The sequence below is a fragment of the Meriones unguiculatus genome (genome assembly GCF_030254825.1).
Source record: "Meriones unguiculatus strain TT.TT164.6M chromosome 13 unlocalized genomic scaffold, Bangor_MerUng_6.1 Chr13_unordered_Scaffold_39, whole genome shotgun sequence".
NCBI classification, from domain to species: domain Eukaryota; kingdom Metazoa; phylum Chordata; class Mammalia; order Rodentia; family Muridae; genus Meriones; species Meriones unguiculatus.
Window position 1 is genome coordinate 4,081,678 of NW_026843648.1, and position 5,838 is coordinate 4,087,515.

A 5,838-nucleotide genomic window follows, 5' to 3' on the forward strand; every position below is an offset into this window, starting at 1 on the left:
GGAAGGAGAATTCATGGTATTGGGCGGGCTATGCCAGCCTTGAGGACCATATAACATGGAAGAACTGAAGGATTGCTGGGAGAAAATTGGCATCTAGGTCTATTTTGATATGTTAAATATGAACCTCTGCCATTTGTTCCAGGTATGAGACCTACATCTATGGAAATATAAACTTCAGAGAGAGCAGGATGGTCTCCATTAGGTAATGATTAAAAAATGAGATCACCAGGAAGAAAGGTGGCAAAGACAAAGATTCTAATTTTCTTTCCTTTCTTTATATCTTCTTTCTTTTCTTTGAAGGAGGGCGGGTACTCAGACTGGACTCAAATTTTTGCTGTCAAGTTTTGTTTTGCTAATTCATTTTTATTTTATTAATTATTTTTATTTTTTTCACAATTTATTCATTGTATTCCCCTATGAAAGGCCACTCTCTCAACTCCTACTGGTCCCACCCTTCTTCCCTCTTCCCCCAAACCCTTTTCCATAGTCCACTCAAAAGAGGAGTTCTCCTCCTCTGCCATCCATCCATATATTATCAGAATACTATTCAGCTATTAAAAACAGGGAAATAAAATTTCTGCTCTTATTACTTCTGCATAGGCCACTGTGCTCACCTCAGAAGATTTCATACTATGCCTGCAAGCTTACTGTGAAAAAACACTAGGTATAACTCATTTTAGAGAGTCCCACCACAAGACACTGTTTCATTTACCATCTCATATCCAGAAACACGTGAAATTTGAAATGCAATGAAGTGTGAAACATTTTATCACAAGCATGTCAGAGAATGTGGTTCTCTTCCTGCCTGGAGGCTGTTTCTCACCAGCCCAGGAAGGAAGAAGGGCCAAAAGATCAGGTATAAAGCTTGGAAGGCCCACAAGCATAACCGTGATCAGAACATTCTGGGAACCACCTCAGAAAGTAAGTTCAATTTTAATTCCAGAAAACAGAGGGTATGTACCCCTTGGGGAGTGACTGGGATGCTCTAAGGATAGGTGTAGATAATTGTTTAAAACTAGGCACTTCAAGGATGTTTGATTTTCATTAAAAAGCACATTCTTATCACATGAACAGGAACACAGATCCTAATCATTCTATATTTAATGGGAGGAGAGAGTTAGCAGGGATCAGTGTGAAAAGCCATCTATCAATTTTGGTTGGTGGCATCTATGTCTAAAGACACTCTCCAGAGGAAGTCAGGCACAGAAAACTCACCCTTGACATGGTTACACATCTAGGCCAGAAGCAGGGTCATACATAGAAAAGAAAGCCTCCTCCCTCATATCTCAAAATTCAGTGTTATGTGTACACAAAAAAACTTCTACAGGCCACCACTGTTGTATTAATTTCAGAGAACTTTCTGGATGGTGTTAGTTTACCATTCCCTACATATTCATCCACTAGACTAAAAGTTTCTTGTGTAAAGTGAAGCAATTGAAAACAGTAAATGTTGAGAATCAGGATTATCAATAAGTCTTCCATAAACACCTTATTATATAATACTGTTGCATGTAATTGATGTTCATCATTCATTGTATTCTTTTTTAAAATGAGTTTATTTACTTTACATTCCAATCATAGAGCCCCTCCCTTCTCTCCCCCAGTACTATTCTCAATTCTTATTGCCCCTATTCCCTTTCCCCTTCAGAAAAGAGAGGTCATTTCCATTGAGCTAGTTTTTCAGTTCTGTTGGATCTCAGTGGACCAAAGAAGAAAAAGGCCTTTCCACAATGCTTATACTCACAGAATTCCTCTCCAGTAAGGGTACTTTTATAATGACGATGACTCTAGATTTGTGCAAGGCCTCACCATTTTAACACATTCATAAGTTTTCTCTCCAGTATGAATCCTTTCATGATGATGAAGATTATACAAATGTGGAATGGTTTCACCATGTTAAAAGCACTCACAGTCTTTCTGTCCATTAGGATTTCTTTCATGAGTGTGAAGATAATTCTGAAGTCCAAAAGTTTTATTCACATTGGTTACAGACAGACAGCTTCTTTGAAGTATGTGTTCTTTTATGTATTAGGAGATGCTATGTGCAAAGGCTTTGCCACATAGGTATATTCATGTGGTTTCCCTCCAGAATGTGTTGTTGTCTTAGGAGATGATTGTTAAATGCAAAGGCTTTATCACACTAATTACTCTCACAAGGCTTCTCTCCACTGTGTTTTTTGATGTTTTCAGAGACTATTCTGCTGTGCAAAGGCTTTATCACATTGGGTATATTCATGAGGTTTCTTTCCAGTGTGTGTTCTTTTATGCCATATGAGATTACTGTTTTCTGCAAAGGCTTTACCACACTCATTACATTCATAAGGTTTCTCTCCAGTGTATGTTCTTTTATGGCTTAAGAGAGTACTGTTTTGTGCAAAGGTTTTACCACAATGGTTACATTCATAAGGTTTTTCTCCAGTGTGTCTTCTTTTATTCCGTATGAGCTTATTCTTTTCTGCAGAGGCTTTACCACACTGGTTACATTCTTAAGGTTTCTTTCCAGTATGTGTTCTTTTATGCCGTATGAGATTACTGTTTTCTGCAAAGGCTTTACCACACTGGTTACATTCATAAGGTTTCTGTCCAGTGTGTGTTCTTTTATGCCGTATGAGATTATTCTTTTCTGCCAAGGCTTTACCACACTGGTTACATTCATAAAGTCTCTCTCCAGTATGTGTTCTTTTATGCCGCATGAGATGACTGTTTTTTGCAAAGGCTTTATCATATTGATTACATTTGTAAGACTTCTCTCCTATGTGTGTTCTTTTATGCTGTATGAGAACAGTGATATAGGGGAAGGTTTTACCACATAGAGTGCATTTAAAGAGTTTTTCTCCAGTATGATTGCTTTCATGCCTGCAAAGAAAATTGGCACATGTGAAAGATTTACCACAGTCATTTCCTTACACTAATAAATATATTTATCTATATGAATTAATTTCATAATTTGGTCTAATGGTAAAGAATAATCAAATTTTAAAATTTTATCACTTTATTTACATTCATGGTATTCCCCTTCATTATTGATATTTTTGGAGATCCTTGTGATGGTAAGAGCATTTGTTATGTGATTCACTTTTATAGCATCAGTTTTCTAAAAGAGGTTTCCTCTTATATATGAAGAGTATTGTAAGAATTCAGAGTTTTACCACAGCAATCCCATTTACAAATTTTTTGTACTGTATGAATGATACTTCATTTTCAAAGTGAGCCAGGACACGCAGAAAAAGTTCAAAATTCCTAGTATTTATAGGTATTTTCAGCACTATGAGTTTGCTGATGAAGTCTCAGTGAAGTTGAAAAACCAAATAACAGTAACCATTTATCACATTCAGAAAATCTACTCAAAGTGGGGACTACTACAAAATCAATTGTTCTTGGAGAAAGACAATTACACTGTTTCTTTCAATATCCCTATGCTCATGTGTCTTAGAAACATTGTGACATATGATATACTTATTACAAGAAAAATAAAAGATTCCCACATTGAATTAACACAGTTTTTTTTGTTCATCATAGACATATCATATAGGGATTAAAGTTTCTCCACAACAATAATCTTGACTCTCATAAGCTGCTTCTTTCACTAAACTTTACAATGTTACTGTATGAATATGAGTAACACTGGTTGTATATGACATATTTGCTTATTAGATGGTTTTGGACACATACTGATCACCTATTCAATGTATATACCTCTTACAATATCTGAGTAGATAGAATGAGACTATACAGATTGGCAGATCAACTCAGTAGCTGTAAGGTCCATATGATTCAATTGGTATTTTTCTGTTACAACATTATTTTATTTTCTTCTATCTGAGGGGAGTGCCTTGCAAACACAAATCAGATGACTGACATTGAAGTACGTGGAATTGTGAGATTTTAATGATCATCAGTACACTTAAAGCAGTGCTGTTTATACACTGTTGCTTTTCTTTAAAACTTCCAGGACACAGCCAGGTGTGCTGGTACATGCCCTTAATCCCAGCACTTGTGGAAGCAGAATCAGGCAGATCTGTGTGATTTTGAGGTCAGGCTGGTCTAACAAGCAATTCTAAGTTAAGCCACAGCTACACAGAAAAAAAAACTATTTCAAAAACAGAAAATAAAAAGCCAACAAACCAAAAAAACAAACTTCCAGGACACATTAAAATTTCTCAAGATTCATATATGTATCAGTTTGCACATAAAGTTACCTTTTATTACTTGTAGAACTTTGAAAATGTTTTTCAATATTATGATCTTCCAAATTGTAGCCTAAAATATAGTACCAGAAAATATATATTATTGGAAATACCATATTATTAAGGAAAAACTTAAATCACTATCTTCTGTGACCCTTAGAACCATGTCTCATTTATTCACCACATTCCATTTCATTCTTAATTGGAATTATAGAAGAGTATCAATAATAAAGTAAGAGTTGTCTCCTTATTTTAAAAGTGAAAGAAAATTTGCAGTCTTACCTATAGAAGTGAGGTTTTTACAGGTCTCTAACATCACATCTTTGTAGAGTTGCTTCTGGGAAGGTTCCAGCAAAGCCCACTCTTCTTGGCTGAATTTCACATGCATATCATTGAAGGTCACTGAATTCTAAAATATGTGATACATGTGTACAACAGAAACAGAGGCAACAATATAAATTTATAGTTCATTGGAAATATATTCACATATTTCTAGTACTTCTTTCATTTATTTTCTGACACAGAAGTGCTAATGTTAGACAGTTAGGTGTTGTGCATCAGGTGAAGGAGGGGAGATGGATAAGCCTAAATATTAAATTATAAAAAAAAGCCATGCTTTGAAGACCTATGTTATAGGAGTTTCATCAGTTTGTGAAACATGAGTCTAAAAAGCCAGCAGTTGGATTCTTGAGCAGTCTATGAATTGGGTTCAGTTACTTGGGTGAGCTGGTCAGGACCCAGTCATGAAAGAGGTGGAAGCAAAAACACAGTCACAATATTTTGTTTAGCAACAAATAACATGTTGTGATCAGGGGACACTGGCATCAGTCCAAAGACAATGTGGCACTGAATATTGTGTTTTGACCAGGCCTCAGGGATATGACATATCAGTATGTGAAAAGGGGTGCTTGTATATTTGTGGACAGGAATGTGGACTATGGTGAATACATGGATAAAAATAATGTTAGGTGGCAATCAACAACAATCTTAGCTGATAAGATCATATTTGTGAGTGACCAGAAAAAAGTAAAGGCATAGAACACATGATTTTTTGATAATTGTTTTGTATATTCTCCTTTCCAAATCATGTATAGTCTATAGTTGAAAAATAAAGATTAAAGCTTTTATATTAAAATGGAAGTGCTAATGTTATCAATAAGTCATTCTTAGAAGAAAACTGAATAACTGTGTCATATCTGAACTTTTTCAATAGGATATATCCCTGAAATTGACATGCCAATTAATATGGACAAAGACAAACAGAGAGAAGAGAGTGAAATAGAAAGAGAAAGATAGAGACAGAGACACAGAGAGAAATGAACAGATGAACAGTACTGAGTATATATCAGAGAAATTTATGAACATTTATTAAATACAAAAAATGATGGACTAGCTGGGTGTATTCAGTTATGCCTCTAATTCCATCACTCAGGAGGCAGAGGCAGGTGAATCTCATTGAGTTGGAACCCAGCATGATCTATGCAAAGAGTTCCAGGATAGCCAGACCTATATTGTAAGACAGAGCCTCCCCTAAAAGTCAATAAAACAAATATAATAGGTAGAAGAAACTCAGAGATCTTTACTGAAGTTCCTACAAGGAATTATACATTCAATACAATTCTTTATTAATCTTCCAGAAACCAGCAGTGCC